This window comes from Rattus norvegicus, chromosome 2 (genome assembly GCF_021556685.1).
Source record: "Rattus norvegicus strain SHRSP/BbbUtx chromosome 2, alternate assembly SHRSP_T2T, whole genome shotgun sequence".
NCBI classification, from domain to species: Eukaryota; Metazoa; Chordata; class Mammalia; order Rodentia; family Muridae; genus Rattus; species Rattus norvegicus.
The window spans coordinates 13,913,052-13,932,573 of NC_141535.1; the positions used below are offsets into that span (position 1 = coordinate 13,913,052).

Below are 19,522 nucleotides of genomic sequence, written 5' to 3' on the forward strand. Positions count from 1 at the left end.
ACCCATCCAGTCTTTCATTCCATCTCAAAGTCAAGAGATAAGGCTTAGAAAAAAATTCATCTTGATTAACTATTTAAATACAGACAAAAGAGTTAATTTTCAGATGTAGCAAAGCCTACTAGAGGAAACGACTTCTTAGCATCTAAACTTCTTAATCAGGGAAAAAGAAAAGAAAGAGGTGTCCAACCAGACAACACATCCTTGCAAGAGCCCTTTACGGGACGGAAGAGGAGGCGAGTTTCTGAAACTGGAGCTTAGGCCTGCTCGATGGATGGACAGGCTTCAGCTCCAATGAGTGCACAGCATGTGAGAGAGAACGGAGAATTTGGAAATACTGTGCAAAATGGACATTCAGAAGTTTACACTTGATCTAGACGTCAAAAAAGGCCTTCTAAAGTTTCAAGCAGAGTTGTGCTCTTTTGTTGTGGGGATGACCGTGGAACGTTTCCAAACCACTTGCGGTTTTTCTTAAACATGTAAGCTATGGTATGCGTATAAAGAAGCGCTGCATCAAGTAAAGAGAGGGGCAAAGGACCGACTGTGACCTCAAGGTAGTCAGCAAACGAGGTGTAAGGAGAGTGGTGCCTTTGCGAACATCCCACCTGAGCTAGAGCCTTTCCTGAGGCCCCTGCTGTGCTGGGCTTTCCCAGTTCCATTTGAAGAGACTCAGTAGGTCTTGTGCTGCAGGTGACAGCAGGCCCGTGACATAGCTCACAGTTACATTAACAGAGCCTTTAACTTGCTTCACTAATGTCACTCTTAATTTTGAAAATTATTGCCAGGAAGTTAGAAGTTGTAAACAATTTTATTGTTCATTTCAGAAAGTTTCCAAAAAATAACTTAAATAAATATTGTATTTGACCATATTTTCTTCAACAGTTAAGGCCAGGCTGGGCATGAAGTCATGATTCTACTGCTTCTACCTCCAGAGGTCTGGAATGACAGTCTATGCCACTAGGCCTGGGTCAGATTATGCCACTGAAGGTAACATCAAATCGCTACTTATTCTTTAAAAGTTGATTTGAAATTCTTTTCCACCAGCCCCCACCTACTTCATAGCTTCAGTCAGACTCCCAATTCATAAATACTTTCCACTTTTTCCTCTTCTGAGACAGCAATTCTAGTCAAGTTGGTGGCTGCTCCTACCTTGGCAAGAGTTAATTAGGGCTTAATCAAGAAGTTGTTTTTATGGGAGCAAAATATCTATGCAGTCAATTCTCACTAAATTCTGTTATGCATTTTTTATAAGTAGTGACCCATAGTTTGAAGTCACAGGCCTAACTTTTTCTTTTTTTTCTCCATTTTTATTGGGTATTTCTTATTTATATTTAGATTGTTATTCCCTTTCCTGGTATCCAGGCCAACATACCCCTAGCCCCCTCTCCCCCCTCTATGGGTGTTCCCCTCCCCATCCTCCCCCCATTACCACCTTCCCCCCAACAGTCACGTTAACTAGGTGTTCAGTCTTGGCAGGACCAAGGGTTTCCCCTTCCACTGGTGCTCTTACTAGGATATTCATTGTTGCCTATGAGGTCAGAGTCCAGGGTCAGTCCATGCATAGTCTTTAGGTAGTGGCTTAGTCCCTGGAAGCTCTGGTTGCTTGGCATTGTTGTACATATGGGGTCTCGAGCCCCTTCAAGCTCTTCCAGTTCTTTCTCTGATTCCTTCAACGGGGGTCCTGTTCTCAGTTCAGTGGTTTGCTGGTGGCATTCGCCTCTGTATTTGCTGTATTCTGGGTGTGTCTCTCAGGAGAGATCTACATCCGGCTCCTGTCGGTCTGCACTTCTTTGCTTCATCCATCTTGTCTAATTGGGTGACTGTATATGTATGGGGCACATGTGGGGCAGGCTCTGAATGGGTGTTCCTTCAGTCTCTGTTCTAAACTTTGCCTCCCTATTCCCTGCCAAGGGTATTCTTGTTCCCCTTTTAAAGAAGGAGTGAAGCATTGCATCAGGCCTAACTTAATAACCCAAGAATCTCTCTGTGCCTACTTGGTAATTTCTTTCTTTCAGTGTAACAGATGACATTAAAGACAGAGAGGACTTTGTGACATCAGAGCTTACAAGCCTTTGCTTGCTGTTGCACCAACGGAGCCCCAGGAGTGGCCTCCGTGGATCAATCAAAATTATTGTTTTCTAATTAGTGGGCTATATTATGACTACAAGAAGAATCGAGTGAACCATGATTCCCAGCCAATCAGCCTACGTCAACCAAAAAGACTTTTGCAAAAAGCTATATAGATTTTATGTAAATTTGGTATTTCCGAGCACCAAACTTTTAGCACTGACATCTGCCTGAGAAGAAACTTCATTTACAGCAGTGGCAGAGATGAAGTTCACTGTGAACTACTTTTGAAGACCATATGCTTTAACAAGCTGAGGAAGAGGGGAAAAGAAGCTCTTTAAAAACAGCTCTTTCTTGGTCTCACTGTGGATGATGCTGCGTGACAACATTGTGACATCATAGCTTACGAGCCTTTGCTCGCTGTTGCACCAACGGAGCCCCAGGGAGTGTAACAGCACCTTGGAAGTCTATGGTGCTTCCCTTCCCTGGAATGTAAGGCATTTCACAGGCATTTTCTCTCTAAACCTCACAACATCTCTCTAAGGTATTGCCAAACTGGAGACAAATTTCACAGTTTAATCATGTGGAACATTTTGGTAAATATAGATGTGCCTTTTAGAAAGTTGCTTCGAAGTGTATTTTGCAGCTCACAAGACGCTTCTCAGGGTGTAAACCAGTGGTGTAATGTAAAGCTTTTGGCCCTCCCCCATGTGAGCAGGGAGGGTAGACAGACGTGTTTGGTGTAACACTCAAGGTGGCACAGGAGGAAAGGCGGGGGTGCGGAGAGGGATACAGGCTATTTCTTTCTTGTCCTCCTCCCTTCTCTTCCTGTCTCCCAGGTTGCACGGGGTGCTGCCCGTGTCTCTTCATTCTTCCCTTCTCATCATCTGAATACAAGGCCAGATATACATTTAGCTTTTAATGAAGAGTCTGGTTATATTTCCAGGGTTAAACAAAAGCTGATTTAATTCACTGGACCTGTTGGCTAATTCTGGCAATCAAAGAGGTATTTATTACATAGGGCTAAGTGGAAGATTTTTTTTTTCTTTAATGACCCGGGAGGGTGGTAATAATAAGGACAGGATAGAAAAGAGAAAACTTGGGACCCCAAGGCAGCAGTTCCAAAATTGACCTTGCTGGAGGCCAGGAATGCTGGAAGAGGACTCTGGTTTTAGCTTCACCTAAAGGAGCATCTCTGGTTAGAAGTCATACCTGAGAACAATTTCGAGACACCAGCCCAGATGTTAATTTCTGCTGGTGAACAGCTTTGGAACTGCACATCTGGACTTCGATGGTGTCAGTCAGCCACAACTATTTCCACATTGCAGCCCTTCTCAATTATTTCAGGATCTCCACCCTCGATGGACCTTTATGTTCTAAAGATTGAAACATGTAGTTTGTCTCCTTTAAGATATAATTGAGCTGGGCCTGTCAATGGCTTGCTCAAGAGATGACCCCTCAAGCAGGTGACTCTGCTAAAGCCGCTCTGAAGAGATGGGAGGGCTGAGTATCCGGTTATGAGATAATGCACCTACCTCCTCAGAAATGTTACCTCCTTTGGTTCACTTGCTTACAGAGATTCTACAAGCTCTTTCGACTCTGCCTGCCTATCTGAGTCCTCACTCAGAAAATCATAACTTTCCTGTTTCTCTTTTCTATTTCTTTCTTCAGATGCTGATCAGAGTCTAAGCATGTTTTCCTCTGCACTTTGGGCTTTCTCACTGGTTCTCTGAGACTACCCTCTCTCTGTTGTGTAGCAGTGTGTTGCCATGTGCTGTCTTGGTTACCCTTCCTTTACTGAGCATGCCAGTGTAACCCAGAAGACATGACTCTTTTTCTTTGCCATATACCACTCCCAACACCCTTCCGGGGGTTGAAGCTTCTTTGCCCTGTTGTCCTGGAGCTTCCTGCTGTGCCTACTTATATGAAAGTGACTACAATCCTAAAGGGAAAACCCATCGTTTCTCTGGTAACGTATGACATTCAATATGGGTCCCCCAAACTTTCTGGCAACAGTAACTTTCAGACACGCTCGTTTCTTGTCCCGTTTCTCAGTATCTTCAGTGAAAGAGAATGGCTTTCAGAATGTTTCTTGGCAGCTGGGATGCTTCCTGCATGAAATTCTGACATCCTGGATGTTGAGACAGAGGATGGGGAGTTGAAGGCCAGTGTGAGTGACATAGTTTGACCTCCTTTCAAATCAGCAAAACAAATCAGACTCTCTCTCCATCCCTAACCCCATCCTTCTCCTTTCAAGACTGCCACTTCCCCCAATTTTCCATAAAAAATGATACAGAGTAGATAGTTAGATGAGAGTTTGAATTTCTTTGGCAGTAGCTGTGGGCTCCCCAGAGGAGTCTCCCTGACTCACTGTTTCTCCATTTCTAATTTAGAGTTCTGAGTTTAGAGTCAGAGTTGTTGAGAAGATCAAGATAATGCATGTTATAACGTGTCATTGAGCTCTCTCATAGTGAAGAATAAGTCAAAGCAGAAGTGTGTGCACTGTTTAGCTTCCTGGAGAATGGCTTGGTGTGATCTTTGAGTGCCATCCAAATCATGACTTTTTCAAAAATTATTTTTCCCTTTTATTTAGTCCTCTCTCATATATTGCATCTCATCTGCAGTCCCCCCCCCTCCCCTGAGTCTCTCCTCACAACTTCCCCTTTCTACTGATTCATACACTTGCCTTCTACCTCCCCTCAGAAAGGAGTAGGCCTCCCAGGGACATCAACCAAATATGGCACAACAAGCTACAATAAGACCAGGCAATATTCTCTCATCAAGGCTGGATGAGGCAACCCAGTAGGAGGAAAAGGGTCCCAAAGGCAGGCAAAAGGGCCAGAGACAGCCCCTGCCCCCACCGCTAGGCGTCCCACAAGAACATGGAGCTATGTAACCATAACATGCAGAGGACCTAAGTCAGACAAGTACGGGCTCCCTGGTCTGTACGTACCTGAGCCCTGATCAGTTGATTCTGTGGGCCATGTTCTTGTAGTGTTCTCCATCCCTCCGGCTCCTCCAATCCCTCCTCCCTCTCCTCCACAGAGCTTCCTGAGTTCTGCTCCCGTTGCTGGATGAAGTCTCTGGTCTCTCGGATGACAATTACTCTAGACTGCCCCAGCTCATAAGCAGGCAAGACAAAGTGTAGGTTGGAGAGTTTATGACTGGGTTGCCTTTGCAGTCGCTCCACTGGAGGCCTTGACTAAATCAGGATACTTTTGAGAGAAAAGGAGTAAGGTGATTCTTACAGGACGGGACTAGAACTTTTCTAGGCAAATCAAATGTGCTGGGTCCACACAAAGGCTCCATGCAGTGAGCAGTGCCTTGTTTGTGATATGAGAACAAAGGACTCCCGGAGTATGTGGGGTGCTGAGTCCTCCTTAGACTCTGAGGCTTGGTTCTTGGACACTCACTCCACAGCTACAGAAGTCCCTCTGAGCCAGTGCCTTTTGGGCTCTTTGACTCATGAATTTGGAAAATAAATTTCGTGGACAATGGAAGACGAGCTTTTAGAAAGTAACATCGGTATAAGAGCACCTGTCTAGCACAATGGGTCTCAAGAATGAGCAGCCACTGATGATCCTGTCGGGGTGGGATGACCGGAGTGACCAACTCAGTCTCCAAGGGGAGATGGACCTGGGGATATGGACCTGGGGATATGGGGATTAAAAAGTCCTCACACTCTTTGGGTTTGTCTAGGACCCTGGAAATCAAATTTCTTGCTGATATCTAGTCCAGGGTCTACCATTCTTAGAGCAAAGCCTCAGCAGGGTGGTACGGAAGGGTTAGTGTCTACCTTTCCTTCCTGCCTGGGCCGGAGAGGCAGCACTGCTCTGTCAACCCCCGCCTTCCTTTGTTTAGACTGGATTCTTTCTCTTCTGTTTGTAGTTTCTTCTGCTGAAAGCATGGGCGCTTCCTATTGTTTCTGTTTGTTTGCTTTGAGTGGAGATGGTTTACATAGTATATCAAGATACTTGCTTCGAGTAATCGGAAATAAGTTATTAACAATTACTTTCGTTTTTAAAATGCATGCAAACATTTGAGAGGTGGCCACTTAGGGTGGGTGCCTGTGTGCACTAGAGCTCAGGCTCTGGAAAGGTCTACAAGTACTGTGGAGGATTTTATGTGTATTTTCAGAGTTTTTTTTTCCCCCTTGTGGAACTTTGAAAAATGGAGAGAATTAAGTTGTTTCTAAAAAGCCATAGCAGCCTGCCATCTCTTTTTCTTTTCTGGGCTACGGTCCAATTTGCACAGCAGTTGCAAAGAAAAAGCAAACGCATCACCAGATTCAGCGAGAAATATTGTAACAGTATGTAATCTCTGTCAAGATGAAATTGCTTTGTGATTTACATTACAATAAATCCTGACCTTTAAGCGCTGCAGACTAAGCTAATCTGTGAAGTACTTTATTCCAACACTGAATCAGCTAGCGCAGCTCAACCGGCGTGGCTGTGTTAGCCCCACTGTGGTGTGGTTAAGGAGCCTATATATATCGAAGCCGATTACAGCGTGTTGTTCTATGTGTTCTATAATAAGTAGAATAATTGAAATATTCAGTCTGTTTCATCATTGTGAAATAATAGAATTATTTTAACCTCTCCTTTGTTTGCCTATTATGGGAATTAGAAGTAGCTACATTTAAATCTCATTAAGGCCTGATTTAGATTGATCAGAACAAGGAAATTCAGAATAAGGTTAAAATATCACATGCCATTTCAGCCTTAATTCACTTCTGTGAGTTAAGAATTGTTATTTCTGTTCTTTTTCTTTCTCTTTTCTGGGTAAAATATTCAGATTCCATGTGAATTTTTCCGGCACCAGCTTTAAATTTTTGACTTTTAGTTTGCCCAGAATAAGGATCAGGCTTCCCCAACATTAGAGTGAATTGTTTTTTTGGAGACATTACAAACAAACAAACAAACAAACAAACAAACAAACAACAAATTGTCACACTTGGAAAATTTCAAGGCACTGTTTTTCAGTATCTTTTCTTTTCCTGTGGAGCTCAGGTTGGACAATGATGGACAATTTGACAGTGTCTCAAAGGCTTTCCCTACTCGTTACCCTGCCTTCCCTGGTCGGTCATCAGTGCATATCTTTAACTCAGTGATTTTTGTATGCGGTGTTTACTCTGCTTTTAGGCCTGTCTGGTAGATTTTAGGAGCTAAAATGTCTGTCTCAGCCAAGTAGCATTCTAGGCGCGCACTCTACTTCATCATGTCCACGTTGGTCCCTCCTTCATCCCTGTCCTCTGCATCTTTTAATGCCCACAACTGAAGACTGGATACTTGGCATGAATTGGGTTCTAGACTTGGATTTCTTTGAGTAAAGTTGGCTCTTGTCCCAGCTTAGGAATCACAGTTTCTGAAGCTTACCCTTCAATATTGCTGGGCAGAACAGCACCAAGGAAGTTCCTCCTTAGAGGCTTCTTAATTCTCACTTATTACCTGATCATTTCTTATCCTGACTACAGCCATGTAGGAGCTGTGGGATGGCGTGGCCTCCTCTTTTCTGCCCAGAGCTGCTCTATTCTCTTGCATGCACACCTCCCTGGGTCTGAGGGAGTTTTCACAGATTCCTGGAAATTTCTGTGTAACGTCTTCTCTTCAGTACCTTGCCCATAAATCCTAGCCTTTTTGATCTTCTTCAGTCAGCTTTTCAGTCTTTGCTATTCAGAGCCCAGTTTGGTTTCCCCGCTCTACGGCCAGCTAGTGAGCCGGGCCAATGGTGGAGGCCATATTGCTTCTCTTTTGGATCACATCTCTCTGCCATAGAATATATGAACACAGTACTTCTCAGTAGTTTGAGATTCTCATGTAACTGTAATCATGTGCACCCTATTAACAGAAGACGCCCGAGAAACCATCCTTACATGATTCCATTGTTCTGCTTGCTCTGCTGATATGTGAACGCCCCCACACAAACTAAAATGGCTTCCGCATCTAGGCACAGTCGTCTTGTAGAACTGCTATGGTGTGTGCACCCCATGTGAGCAAACAATCTCTAGGTGGTTCATGACTCTGTTCAGTACCTTTGGCAGAACATTTCTGGCAGTGCATTAAAGTTTAGTAACCAAAAATAAAAAAAAATAAATGCACACGCAACCTTGTCTACATCTATTGACATTCTCATATAATCTTTTACTTAAGCAATTACTTTCATACTCCGTCACAAAACAAGTGAATCGTGATGTGATTCCTTTGTGTGACTACTGTGTTACTATGATTCCTAAGCTGGGACAAGAGCCAGCTTTACTCAGTGAAATCCAAGTCTAGAACCCAACCCCAAAGTAGGTGATAAGAAATTTGTTAAAACGAGCGGCAGGCACACATTAAGCTGCTCAAATTGTCAGTGCTCATATCAAAAAGCCACAGTTGCCACGCACATTTAACCATAATCACTTCACCTCCTTAAAAATCGAGACTGTCAGATAGGTTTACAACAACTTTCCCATAGTTTCTTTTCCTTTTAAAAAACATTTAGCGCACATGCACATGTGTACACACGCACACATGTGCATGTACTCGTGTGCATGTGTGTGCGAACGTGCGGGCAGCCACGTGCATGTGGAGGTCAAAGGACAATGCAGAGAAGTGGCTCTCGATTTTCAGCATGTGGGGTCCAGGGATAGAACTCCTGCTGTGGCCTTGGCGTCACCTTTACCAGGTGAGCCATCTCCTTGTTCTGGCAATTCTTGCTCTGCTCTGTTTAAAAGTTAAACAAGGGGAATAGATTTTAGTTTAGTAAGACAAACTTTTTTATTATGTTGTGTTATTTATTTTAGATTTTTATAATTAATTTATGGGGCACCTTGAGGGCAGTTCAATTTGCATTGTAGGGGGCCACCTGAGGAACTCACTGGGGACAAGCCACTCTGTTCTGCCTTGAGCACAATCGCCTGGAACCAGAATTGTGCATGGGATGTTTCACATTATAAATAGTGACATCCTCGGGGCACCATATCAATGTTCTTCTAATGCATTTTGAGGGGGAAAACAGCAGTTTTGATATTCCCAAGATGAGACAAACATTCCTGATGCTACAAGGGCACTTGAGAATTTCGCCGAAACACTCGTGGTTTGAAAGGTCATCTTCATGTGCCAATTTTAAAGTTATAATATAGTGATTTTCTAGATTCGCTGGTTTCTGACAGAATATGACTGTGATTGCTTAAGCAGAAGATTATATGAGAATATCAATAGACAGACGTAGACAAGGCTGCACATACACACATATTCTTTCATTTTTCTTACCAAGTTTTGCAATGCTGTCAACTTAATGGAGTTTTGTAACTTTTTGACTTACTCTTTACAGTGCTCTGTGACCCAGTCTTCAAGCTGGGGTGTGCCTCACCCATCTTTTGTGCTCTTAAGGAAGTCTGCAAAGCGCTTCAAAGCAGCACTGTATTTTCGTTGGGAAGTCTTGTGCTTTCTTCCGGTTTGACAGGCAACATCTCCCATTTACATACACAAGTGCTCGGTCCACCCAGTCTTGGGGCTGAGGAAGCTTTGTCCTTGTTTATTTAAACCGGGACCTCTGTCATTTAATTCATGGCCTCTTGCGTTTGAGACCTTGTCTGTGGGTTTTCGGGTTTGCTTACATAACTTTCTTTACTTTTTTTATGTTGGAGCTTGGCGGTGAGATGGGGGTTCAAAACAGGCATCTGCTATCATTGTCTCCCCATAATCTCCCTATCTTGACTTCAAAACTTTTACGTTGTCATCTATTAAAGGTAACTAAGTCATTTCCAAACACTGTTTCTAAGACCAGGGCCTTCATAAGACAACTCTATTTGGATCCAATTGTATCCAAGTGGGGAGGACGGCGTTCAGGAGGTACGGCGTCACGTCACCATCATGACGTCACTATCATGCGCTCCAAGTCTGCATGTTGGTGTTGGGGCTGCCAAGACTAGGATACTTTTTTGTACCCTGAATAAACTTACATCTTTATATATTTATCTATCTACCAAAGCACTCATCCTAGCAACAAAGCAAGTGACTTCTGAGAGTTGCCTTGTTTCCTAAGGGCACCTGTCGGGCCTGCTGTGCCATTGGAAACTACGCACTCCGAGCGTCATTCTTCAGGTAGTCCCCCAAGCAGACTCTGAGAAGACATCAGCACTACCGTGCTGTTCCTTTCTGATAAACTTTCCCAGTTCTCCACAGAGGATCACAACCTGAGACACCTAGCATAAAGATATTTAAGGTCAGAAGTTTCTGGGAGGTTTAATAATCAACTAAAGAAAGCCAAGAGAGCTCACCAATTGGCTAGGAGCTGGAGTATTTATGAATTCGAATGAAATTTAAGAAAAACAAAACCAAGGGCACAGTTTCAGCAATACTTCACTCTACCTAACGATACTGGTCCATACTGGAGCCCCCCCACTTTCACCACAGACCCTGGGGTCCCATAATCTATATGCTAAGCATGTCATATGCAGGCACGTTAGGGATCATTTCTTCATATTTAAATTCTAGCATAAAATTTTCTTCTTAAAGCCTTGCTTGCATATGCTTAGGAAGTCAAACAAGACTTCAACACTCATTACACAGTAGTTGGATTTGCTTTACTCCTCTCCTATTTCCTCCTCTCTGGAGACAACTATATTTTTAGCTGTTTACTCTAGTGATTGTTTTTATCTAACGAACAACTTCTAGTACTATTTCTCGATTTGTCAGTTCTAAATATGATTCATTCCTACTTCTTATTAAAAAGAGATAGCATAGCTCTCTTCTTTCCTTGTTTTTTTAAATAAAGGAATATTAATTACCCTTTCACATCTTTCCAATAAAATCATGTAACCATTTTAACTAAAATCAGTGTTTGTTCACATTCTTAGGAACATGTACTTATTTAGCATAAGCAATGAACCACAAATTATCTTGTTTGATTTATTTTATAATAGAAATGTTTTCTCTGAAATTAAAAATTCCCTGGGGCTCAATCTCCAACACACACACACACACACACACACACACACACACACACACACACACACACACACTTTATTTCTAAGTTTGTTCTTACTTTTCTACATATACATTATTAAGTCACCACAACCCTTCAGCAGGACTGCTGTGCTGTCACCAGGTCTGTGACATAATGCCCTGTGTGGTATGTGGTACAGATGCCTGCAGTCTTGTCTTCCTGCCTGGCTGCTCCTCATGCAGACACACAGTGCTCTCCTGGGCATGGTCACTCATGAGTCACACCTATCTACTCTCTTTGATGAATGTGTTTTTCGACTTTTTTCAATTTTTTTATCCTCCTTATATTCAAGTACTTTTAAAAAGAACTATTTATTTTTATTTTATGTGTGTAAATGTTTTGCTGGCAAATATGTATGTGCAGCACACTTGTGCAATCACTGTTGATAGCAGAAGAAGGTTTCTGATTCTCTCAAACTCTAATTAAAGCTGGTTGTGAGCTGCCTTGTAGTTGCTGGGAACCAAACCCAGGTACTGGGCCATTTCTCCACCTTGTGTTTCAGTTGTATTTCCTCTAATGAGTCGTTTCTTTATTTATCATTCCTTCCCTACACTTATCTGATCTATCATTAATTTTTTTTTATTAACTTGAGTATTTCTCATATACATTTCAAGTGTTATTCCCTTTCCCGGATTCCGGGCAAACATCCCCCACCCCCTCCCCTTCCTTATGGGTGTTCCCCTCCCCACCCTCCCCCCATTGCTGCCCTCCCCCCAACAGTCTAGTTCACTGGGGGTTCAGTCTTAGCAGGACCCAGGGCTTCCCCTTCCACTGGTGCTCTTACAAGGATATTCATTGCTACCTATTGGGACAGAGTCCAGGGTCAGTCCATGTATAGTCTTTGGGTAGTGGCTTAGTCCCTGGAAGCTCTGGTTGCTTGGCATTGTTGTACATATGGGGTCTCGAGCCCCTTCAAGCTCTTCTAGTTCTTTCTTTGATTCCTTCAACGGGGGTCCTATTCTCAGTTCAGTGGTTAGCTGCTGGCATTCGCCTCTGTATTTGCTGTATTCTGGCTGTGTCTCTCAGGAGCGATCTACATCCGGCTCCTGTCGGTCTGCATTTCTTTGCTTCATCCATCTTGTCTAATTGGGTGGCTGTATATGCATGGGCCACATGTGGGGCAGGCTCTGAATGGGTGTTCCTTCTGTCTCTGTTCTAAACTTTGCCTTTCTATTCCCTGCCAAGGGTATTCTTGTTCCCCTTTTAAAGAAGGAGTGAAGCATTCACATTTTGATCATCCATCTTGAGTTTCATTTGTTCTAGGCATCTAGGGTAATTCAAGCATTTAGGCTAATAGCCACTTATCAATGAGTGCATACCATGTATGTCTTTCTGTTAGCTCACTCACGATGATATTTTCCAGTTCCAACCATTTGCCTACGAATTTCATAAAGTCATTGTTTTTGATAGCTGAGTAATATTCCATTGTGTAGATGTACCACATCTTCTGTATCCATTCCTCTGTTGAAGGGCATCTGGGTTCTTTCCACCTTTTGGCTATTATAAATACGGCTGCGATGAACGCAGTGGAGCACGTGTCTTTGTTATATGTTGGGGCATCTTTTGGGTATATGCCCAAGAGAGGGATAGCTGGATCCTCAGGCAGTTCAATGTCCAATTTTCTGAGGAACCTCCAGACTGATTTCCAGAATGGTTGTACCAGTCTGCAACCCCACCAACAATGGAGGAGTGTTCCTCTTTCTCCGCATCCTCGCTAGCATTTGTTGTCACCTGAGTTTTTGATCTTAGCCATTCTCACTGGTGTGAGGTGAAATCTCAGGGTTGTTTTGATTTGCATTTCCCTTATGACTAAAGATGTTGAACATTTCTTTAGGTGTTTCTCAGCCATTCGGCATTCCTCAGCTGTGAATTGTCTGTTTAGCTCTGAACCCCATTTTTAATAGGGTTATTTGTCTCCCTGTGGTCTAACTTCTTGAGTTCTTTGTATATTTTGGATATAAGGCCTCTATCTGTTGTAGGATTGGTGAAGAACTTTTCCCAATCTGTTGGTTGCCGTTTTGTCCTAACCACAGTGTCCTTTGCCTTACAGAAGCTTTGCAGTTTTATGAGATCCCATTTGTCGATTCTTGATCTTAGAGCATAAGCCATTGGTGTTTTGTTCAGGAAATTTTTTCCAGTGCCCATGTGTTCCAGATGCTTCCCTAGTTTTTCTTCTATTAGTTTGAGTGTGTCTGGTTTGATGTGGAGGTCCTTGATCCACTTGGACTTAAGCTTTGTACGGGGTGACAAGCATGGATCTATCTGCATTCTTCTACATGTTGACCTCCAGTTGAACCAGCACCATTTGCTGAAAATGCTATCTTTTTTCCATTGGATGGTTTTGGCTCCTTTGTCAAAAATCAAGTGACCATAGGTGTGTGGGTTCATTTCTGGGTCTTCAATTCTATTCCATTGGTCTATCTGTCTGTCTCTGTACCAATACCATGCAGTTTTTATCACTATTGCTCTGTAATACTGCTTGAGTTCAGGGATAGTGATTCCCTCTGAAGTCCTTTTATTGTTGAGGATAGTTTTAGCTATCCTGGGTTTTTTGTTATTCCAGATGAATTTGCAAATTGTTCTGTCTAACTCTTTGAAGAATTGGATTGGTATTTTGATGGGGATTGCATTGAATCTGTAGATCGCTTTTGGTAAAATGGCCATTTTTACTATATTAATCCTGCCAATCCATGAGCATGGGAGAGCTTTCCATCTTCTGAGGTCTTCTTCAATTTCTTTCTTCAGAGGCTTGAAGTTCTTATTGTAGAGATCTTTTACTTGCTTGGTTAAAGTCACTCGGAGGTACTTTATATTATTTGGGTCTATTATGAAGGGTGTCGTTTCCCTAATTTCTTTCTCGGCTTGTTTCTCTTTTGTGTAGAGGAAGGCTGCTGATTTATTTGAGTTAATTTTATACCCAGCCACGTTGCTGAAGTTGTCTATCAGCTTTAGTAGTTCTCTGGTGGAACTTTTGGGATCACTTAAATATACTATCATATCATCTGCAAATGTGATATTTTGACTTCTTCTTTTCCGATCTGTATCCCCTTGACCTCCTTTTGTTGTCTGATTGCTCTGGCTAGAACTTCAAGTATATTGAATAAGTAGGGACAGAGTGGGCAGCCTTGTCTAGTCCCTGATTTTAGTGGGATTGCTTCAAGTTTCTCTCCATTTAGTTTAATGTTAGCAACTGGTTTGCTGTATATGGCTTTTACGATGTTTAGCTATGGGCATTGAATTCCTATTCTTTCCAGGACTTTTATCATGAAGGGGTGTTGAATTTTGTCAAATGCTTTCTCAGCATCTAATGAAATGATCATGTGGTTTTGTTCTTTCAGTTTGTTTATATAATGGATCACGTTGATGGTTTTCCGTATATTAAACCATCCCTGCATGCCTGAGATGAAGCCTACTTGATCATGGTGGATGATTGTTTTGATGTGCTCTTGGATTCGGTTTGCCAAAATTTTATTGAGTATTTTTGCATCGATATTCATAAGGGAAATTGGTATGAAGTTCGCTTTCTTTGTTGGGTCTTTGTGTGGTTTAGGTATAAGAGTAATTGTGGCTTCATAGAAGGAATTCGGTAGTGCTCCATCTGTTTCAATTTTGTGGAATAGTTTGGATAATATTGGTATGAGGTCTTCTATGAAGGTCTGATAGAATTCTGCACTAAACCTGTCTGGGCCTGGGCTCTTTTTGGTTGGGAGACCTTTAATGACTGCTTCTATTTCCTTAGCAGTTATGGGGTTGTTTTACTGGTTTATCTGTTCCTGATTTAACTTCGGTACCTGGTATCTGTCTAGGAAATTGTCCATTTCCTGCAGATTTTCAAGTTTTGTTGAATATAGGCTTTTATAGTAAGATCTGATGATTTTTTGAATTTCCTCTGAATCTGTAGTTATGTCTCCCTTTTCATTTCTGATTTAGTTAATTTTGACACACTCTCTGTGTCCTCTCATTAGTCTGGCTAAGGGTTTCTCTCTCTTGTTGATTTTCTCAAAGAACCAACTTTTGGTTCTGTTGATTCTTTCTATGGTCCTTTTTGTTTCTACTTGGTTGATTTCAGCTCTGAGTTTGATTATTCCCTGCCTTCTACTCCTCCTGGGTGTATTTGCTTCTTTTTGTTCTAGAACTTTTAGGTGTGCTGTCAAGCTGCTGACATATGCTCTTTCCTGTTTCTTTCTGCAGGCACTCAGCGCTATGAGTTTTCCTCTTAGCACAGCTTTCATTGTGTCCCATGAGTTTGGGTACCTTCATTTTCATTAAATTCTAAAAAGTTTTTAATTTCTTTCTTTATTTCTTCCTTGACCAGGTTATCATTGAGTAGAGCATTGTTCAATTTCCACGTATATGTGGGCATTCTTCCCTTATTGTTATTGAAGACCAGTTTTAGGCCGTGGTGGTCTGATAGCACGCATGGGATTATTTCTATCTTTCTGTACCTGTTGAGGCCCGTTTTTTGACCAATTATATGGTCAATTTTGGAGAAAGTACCATGAGGAGCTGAGAAGAAGGTATATTCTTTTGCTTTAGGATAGAATGTTCTATAAATATCCGTTAAGTCCATTTGGCTCATGACTTCTCTTAGTCTGTCTACATCACTGTTTAATTTCTGTTTCCATGATCTGTCCATTGATGAGAGTGGGGTGTTGAAATATCCTACTATTATTGTGTGAGGTGCAATGTGTGTTTTGAGCTTTAGTAAGGTTTCTTTTACGTATGTAGGTGCCCTTGTATTTGGGGCATAGATATTTAGGATTGAGAGTTCATCTTGGTGGATTTTTCCTTTGATGAATATGAAGTGTCCTTCCTTATCTTTTTTGATGACTTTTAGTTGAAAATTGATTTTATTTGATATTAGAATGGCTACTCCAGCTTGCTTCTTCTGACCATTTGCTTGGAAATTGTTTTCCAGCCTTTCACTCTGAGGTAGTGTCTGTCTTTGTCTCTGAGGTGTGTTTCCTGTAGGCAGCAGAATGCAGGGTCCTCGTTGGGTATCCAGTTTGTTAATCTATGTCTTTTTATTGGGGATTGGAGGCCATTGATGTTGAGAGATATTAAGGAATAGTGATTATTGCTTCCTGTTATATTCATATTTGGATGTGAGGTTATGTTTGTGTGCTTTTCTTCTCTTTGTTTTTTTGCCAAGATGATTAGTTTCTTGCTTCTTCTAGGGTATAGCTTGCCTCCTTATGTTGGGCTTTACCATTTATTATCCTTTGTAGTGCTGGATTTGTAGAAAGATATTGTGTAAATTTGGTTTTGTCATGGAATATCTTGGTTTCTCCATCTATGTTAATTGAGAGTTTTGCAGGATACAGTAACCTGGGCTGGCACTTGTGTTCTCTTAGGGTCTGTATGACATCAGTCCAGGATCTTCTGGCCTTCATAGTTTCTGGCGAAAAGTCTGGTGTGATTCTGATAGGTCTGCCTTTATATGTTACTTGACCTTTATCCCTTACTGCTTTTAATATTCTTTCTTTATTTTGTGCATTTGGTGTTTTGACTATTATGTGACGGGAGGTGTTTCTTTTCTGGTCCAATCTATTTGGAGTTCTGTAGGCTTCTTGTATGCCTATGGGTATGTCTTTTTTTAGGTTAGGGAAGTTTTCTTCTATGATTTTGTTGAAGATATTTACTGGTCCTTCGAGCAGGGAGTCTTCACTCTCTTCTATACCTATTATCCTTAGGTTTGATTTTCTTATTGAGTCCTGGATTTCCTGTATGTTTTGGACCAGTAGCTTTTTCCGCTTTACATTATCTTTGACAGTTGAGTCAATGATTTCTATGGAATCTGCTGCTCCTGAGATTCTCTCTTCCATCTCTTGTATTCTGTTGGTGAAGCTCGTATCTACAGCTCCTTGTCTCTTCTTTTGGTTTTCTATATCCAGGGTTGTTTCCATGTGTTCTTTCTTGATTGCTTCTATTTCCATTTTTAATTCCTTCAACTCTTTGATTGTGTTTTCCTGGAATTCTTTCAGGGATTTTTGTGATTCCTCTCTGTAGGCTTCTACTTGTTTATTAATGTTTTCCTGTGTTTCTCTAAGGGAGTTCTTCACGTCTTTCTTGAAGTCCTCCAGCATCATGATGAAATATGATTTTGAAACTAGATCTTGCTTTTCTGGTGTGTTTGGATATTCCATGTTTGTTTTGATGGGAGAATTGGGCTCTGATGGTGCCATGTAGTCTTGGTTTCTGTTGCTTGGGTTCCTGTGCTTTCCTCTCGCCATCAGATTATCTCTAGTGTTACTTTGTTCTGCTATTTCTGACAGTGGCTAGACTGTCCTATAAGCCTGTGTGTCAGGAGTGCTGTAGACCTATTTTCCTGTTTTCTTTCAGCCTGTTATGGGGACAGAGTGTTCTGCTTTATCGTGTAGTTTATCCTTTCTACAGGTCTTCAGCTGTTCCTGTGGGCCTGTTTCTTGAGTTCACCAGGCAGGTCACTTGCAGCAGAAAAGTTGGTCTTACCTGTGGTCCTGAGGCTCAAGTTTGCTTGTGGGGTGCTGCCTACGAATTCTCCGCAGCGGCAGCAACCGGGAAGGTCTGTGCCTCCGTTTCCGGGAGCCTCAGTGCACCAGGGTTCCAGATGGTGTTTGGTGTTTTCCTTTGGAATCAGTAATGTGTGCAGAGTGCAGTCTCTTCTGGTTTCCTAGGCGTGTCTGCCTCTCTGAAGGTTTAGCTCTCCCTCCCACGGGATTTGGGTGCAGAGAACTGTTTATCAGGTCTGTTTCCTTCAGGTTCCGGCGGTGTCTTAGGCACAGGGGTCCTGCTGCTCCTTGGCCCTCCCCCACAGGAACCCAGAGGCCTTATACACTTTCCTCTTGGGCCAGGGATGTGGGCAGGGGTGGGCAGTGTTGGTGGTCTCTTCTGTCTGCAGCCTTAGGAGTGCCCACCTGACCAGGCGGTGAGGTCTCTCTCCCATGGGGTCTGGGAGCAGAGAGCTGCTGCGGGCCGGGATCCAAGGGTGTGGAACTCCTGGTAAACACAGGGAGTGCCCGGTCCTAGAGGAATTCTGCCTCTGTGTGTCCTGAGTTCACCACGCAGGTCACTTGCACCAGAAAAGTTGGTCTTACCTGTGGTCCCGAGGCTCAAGTTTGCTCGAGGGGTGCTGCCCACGAGCTCTCTGCGGCGGCAGCAACCAGGAAGATCTGCATCGCCGTTTCCCTATCATTAAATTTATGTATTGATTTTTCTAAAGATTTATTTATTTTATTCCAGTACAATGTTGCTATCTTCAGACACACCAGAAGGGGGCATCGGATCCCATTACAGATGGTTGTGAGCCACCATGTGGGTGCTGGGAATTGAACTCAGGACCTCTGGAAGAGCAGTCAGTGCTCTTAACCGCTGAGCCATCTCTCCAGCTCTCTACTGATTTCTTAAATTCAGTTATTTGTCAATTCTAGAATTTTCTTTTGATGTTTGAAAATATAGATGCTAGAGTAGATGAAATTCTTCCTCTTGCCATCTTGAATATATAATTATAGATATTTAAAAACTTTTGACAACTCCAAAGAATGCATTTCTAATTTATTCACATTTCTGTTCAGGTCAGTTCATTTTATGGCTTCTCTGACAATTTTTCACTGAATGCTGGACATTGTAAGTTAAAAATAATTGAGGTTCTTGGGATTTTATATGTTCCCAGAGAGATTATCCTGTTCCCTTGAAGAAGGCATTTAGGAAGAGATTTCTTGTCTTGGTCCATTTGCTAATGGTTTAATTCCATGTTCTTCTTCCTCTTATGTGGTTCTCAGCTAAAAATACTGAGGTGTCTCTGACCCAATTTTGGCCTTCCCAAACCACAAGGTTCGGCAGAATCTCACTCCTTTCAGAGTGCTTCAGTGCACCACAGTGCAAATTTGCAAATGTTCTGAGCATACAAAATTTGGTGAAGATATAGCTTGCCTTCGAGCATTTCCCCTTCTGCTTCCCAGCAGACTGCGGCAGTGATGTGGACTGGTTGCTGTGTGCCAGCTTCCAGCGGTTTCCAGTGGAAGGCTTCTGAAGAAAGGTATGCTCACAGCGGTGGACACTACCAGTTACCTTCTCTGTGACTTCCTCCTCTCCTTGCCTTGATGGTCAGTATGCTCTTTTCAAAGCAGCAAACTTTGGCCTGATTTCTTATTCATGACATAGTTTAGAAACTTTTCTTCCCTTTCCTCTCACCTTTCCAGAATTCTTGATATTTTGATATTTGATCTCCTGCATGGATCAATATTTTTAACATTGTCTCCCCTCCCCCAACCCCCGTCCAGCTGGTTCATTTTATTCAGAGAACAGTCTTGCAATCTTTTGTCCTGGTGCCACACTATGACTGCTGATTTTTTGACAGCCAAGTGAGGAGAGGGTTTGGGGAAAGGCTGCTCAGACAGAAGCTCAACCAGAGTCTTCCGGTCTTCACCTGGTTGTGTGCTGTTTCTTCTGCTCTCACTGCAGAACCTCATGAGTTCATGGTCTCCAG

At 42.5% G+C, this 19,522-nt stretch overlaps 1 long non-coding RNA gene across 3 annotated transcripts in view; it reads left to right on the forward strand.

The window, feature by feature from the left end:
- The first annotated feature begins 2,498 nt into the window (after window positions 1-2,498).
- Window positions 2,499-19,522, forward strand: part of LOC108349914 (uncharacterized) — a 48,800-nt gene continuing 31,776 nt past the window's right edge. The window contains exon 1 of one of the 3 annotated variants that reach the window (XR_015673571.1): window positions 2,499-2,608. This is a non-coding gene — a long non-coding RNA (uncharacterized LOC108349914). Of the gene's footprint in view, window positions 2,609-18,886; window positions 19,140-19,522 lie in introns of those variants that run through there. The other 2 variants (XR_015673574.1, XR_015673573.1) reach the window with 2 other exon arrangements.